This window comes from Tasmannia lanceolata, unplaced genomic scaffold (assembly GCF_043159265.1).
Source record: "Tasmannia lanceolata isolate RefF3 unplaced genomic scaffold, GAP_Taslan_0.1 ptg000002l, whole genome shotgun sequence".
Classification (NCBI taxonomy): Eukaryota; Viridiplantae; Streptophyta; class Magnoliopsida; order Canellales; family Winteraceae; genus Tasmannia; species Tasmannia lanceolata.
The window spans coordinates 181,343-185,000 of NW_027518679.1; positions in this window are offsets into that span (position 1 = coordinate 181,343).

Sequence of the window (3,658 nt, forward strand, 5' to 3'; positions counted from 1 at the left end):
TGCCGGGCCCCGACACGAGCAATCGCGCATTTTCTTTGCAACCGACCATCAATGCCGCCCAACGGGGCCAGCACGAGCAGTCATCCGCGGTCCCCTGGCCCTGCGCACGTTTGTCTTTGAAACCGAGCATCAATGCCACAGAAAGTGCCGGGGCGCCAGCTGGAGCCATCATCCGACGTGCCATGGCTCTGGTCCCATGGTCTTCGCAACCGAGCATTCGTGACACCCGCGGGGCCAGGACACCAACCCTTCCGACACGAGCATTCGCGCATGTTCTTTGGCCACACAACGGCGCCAGCACGAGCAAAATCATCCGCGGTGCGGTGGCCTTGCACGGCCTTTTGTCTTTGGAACCAACCATCAGTGCCACGGGAAGTGCCGGAGTCCCGGCATCCGCGGTGCCAAGTCATTGCGCCCTTGGTCTCTGCAGCGGGGCATGCCGGGCACTCCCAACCATTGCAAGCAAGCAAGCAAGCAAGAAAGAAAGTAAGTAAGTAAGTAAGTATTACATATAGGGGCGGGACATGCGGGGAGATCTGCGAAACGTGCATTACGGGGCACACGCGTACCTACCGGGGCATACCGACCCCTATTGGGGCACACGTGTGCATATCGGGGCATACCGGGCCTATCGGGGCACACGCGTACATACCGGGGCATACCGAGCCCTACTGGGGCACACGTGCGCATATCGGGGCGTACCAAGCCTATCGGGGCATACGCATGGATCCCAAGGCATGCCGAGTCTATCCGGGCATACGCGTTCATACCGGGGCGTAACGGGCCTATCGGGGCATACTTGGGCATATCCGGGCAAAAAATGCCCAAAACTTGCGCAACCTTGGCAACCGTGGTCCATTCCTCTCTATATGCCTAGCCTTGCCAACCGTGGTCCATTCCTCACTATATGCCATGGCCTTGTGCCCATGGTCTTCCCAAGACAGCGTCCAAGGCCCCCGGAAGGCCAAGGGAGCCCAACCCAGCAATGCCCTGCTATGGCAAGCCGAGGCCAAGCATTCCGGTGCCTATCCGGGCAAAAATGCAATTCCTCTCTATATGCCTAGCCTTGGCAACCGTGGTCCATTCCCCACCATATGCCATGGCCTTGTGCCCATGGTCTTCCCAAGACAGTGTCCAAGGCGCCCGGAAGGCCAAGGGAGCCCAACCCAGCAATGCCCTGCTTTGGCAAGCCAAGGCCAAGCATTCCGGTGCCTAACCTTGGCAACCGTGGTCCTTTCCTCACCATATGCCATGGCCTTGTGCCCATGGTCTTCGCAAGACATCGTCCAAGGCGCCCAAAAGGCCAAGGGAGCCCAACCCAGCAATGCCTTGCTAGGACAAGCCAAGGCCAAGCATTCCGGTGCCTATCCGGGCAAAAACGCCCAAAGCATGCCCATTCCTTAGCCTATCCAGGCAAAAACGCCCAAAATCTGCACATTCTAGTGCCTATCCGGGCAAAAACGCCCACCAGCATGCCACCCTCCTATAGGGTTTGCGCAACCAACCAGCCTAACCACCAGTGGCAACCAAAGGTGCTGTTAGCGACGACTTCTGAAGACGCAACGAGACGCGACGTGTTTGCGCCCAGACGCGACGAGACGATGCGGGATCTGCGCCCAAGAATGCCTAGACCCGTCGACTTGATGCGGGATCAGCTCGCCCAAGCATGCCTAGTGTGCAAGGCCTGTGTGCAAGGCTAGTGTCCAAGGCTAGTGTGCAAGGCTCATGTGGAACGCTAGTGCGCAAGGCTAGTGCCCAAGGCTTGTGTGCCAGGCCCGTGTGCAAGGCTAGTGTCCAGGGCTTGTGTGCATTGCTTGAGTGCAAGGCTTGTGTGCATTGCTCGAGTGCATGGCTTGTGTGCAAGGGTTGTGCGCAAGGCTAGTGTGCGGGGCTTGTGCGCATGGCTAATGTGCACGGCTTGTGTGCATGGCTACCGTGCAAGGCTAGTTTGCATGGCTAGGGTGCAAGGCTCGCATGCGAGGCTAGTGTGCAAGGCTGCGTGCAAGGGAAGCGTGCAGGGCGAGTGTGCGAGGCCACTGTGCACGGCGCCAGCACTAGCGAGCCATCATCCGCGTTGCCATGGCTCGCTTGGCCTTGGCTTGCCAGGCCCCGACACGAGCAATCGCGCATTTTCTTTGCAACCGACCATCAATGCCGCCCAACGGGGCCAGCACGAGCAGTCATCCGCGGTCCCCTGGCCCTGCGCACGTTTGTCTTTGAAACCGAGCATCAATGCCACAGAAAGTGCCGGGGCGCCAGCTGGAGCCATCATCCGACGTGCCATGGCTCGCTTGGCCTTGGCTTGCCGGGCCCCGACACGAGCAATCGCGCATTTTCTTTGCAACCGACCATCAATGCCGCCCAACGGGGCCAGCACGAGCAGTCATCCGCGGTCCCCTGGCACTGCGCACGTTTGTCTTTGAAACCGAGCATCAATGCCACAGAAAGTGCCGGGGCGCCAGCTGGAGCCATCATCCGACGTGCCATGGCTCTGGTCCCATGGTCTTCGCAACCGAGCATTCGTGACACCCGCGGGGCCAGGACACCAACCCTTCCGACACGAGCATTCGCGCATGTTCTTTGGCCACACAACGGCGCCAGCACGAGCAAAATCATCCGCGGTGCGGTGGCCTTGCACGGCCTTTTGTCTTTGGAACCAACCATCAGTGCCACGGGAAGTGCCGGAGTCCCGGCATCCGCGGTGCCAAGTCATTGCGCCCTTGGTCTCTGCAGCGGGGCATGCCGGGCACTCCCAACCATTGCAAGCAAGCAAGCAAGCAAGAAAGAAAGTAAGTAAGTAAGTAAGTATTACATATAGGGGCGGGACATGCGGGGAGATCTGCGAAACGTGCATTACGGGGCACACGCGTACCTACCGGGGCATACCGACCCCTATTGGGGCACACGTGTGCATATCGGGGCATACCGGGCCTATCGGGGCACACGCGTACATACCGGGGCATACCGAGCCCTACTGGGGCACACGTGCGCATATCGGGGCGTACCAAGCCTATCGGGGCATACGCATGTATCCCAAGGCATACCGAGTCTATCCGGGCATACGCGTTCATACCGGGGCGTAACGGGCCTATCGGGGCATACTTGGGCATATCCGGGCAAAAAATGCCCAAAACTTGCGCAACCTTGGCAACCGTGGTCCATTCCTCTCTATATGCCTAGCCTTGCCAACCGTGGTCCATTCCTCACTATATGCCATGGCCTTGTGCCCATGGTCTTCCCAAGACAGCGTCCAAGGCCCCCGGAAGGCCAAGGGAGCCCAACCCAGCAATGCCCTGCTATGGCAAGCCAAGGCCAAGCATTCCGGTGCCTATCCGGGCAAAAATGCGATTCCTCTCTATATGCCTAGCCTTGGCAACCGTGGTCCATTCCCCACCATATGCCATGGCCTTGTGCCCATGGTCTTCCCAAGACAGTGTCCAAGGCGCCCGGAAGGCCAAGGGAGCCCAACCCAGCAATGCCCTGCTATGGCAAGCCAAGGCCAAGCATTCCGGTGCCTAACCTTGGCAACCGTGGTCCTTTCCTCACCATATGCCATGGCCTTGTGCCCATGGTCTTCGCAAGACATCGTCCAAGGCGCCCAAAAGGCCAAGGGAGCCCAACCCAGCAATGCCCTGCTAGGGCAAGCCAAGGCCAAGCA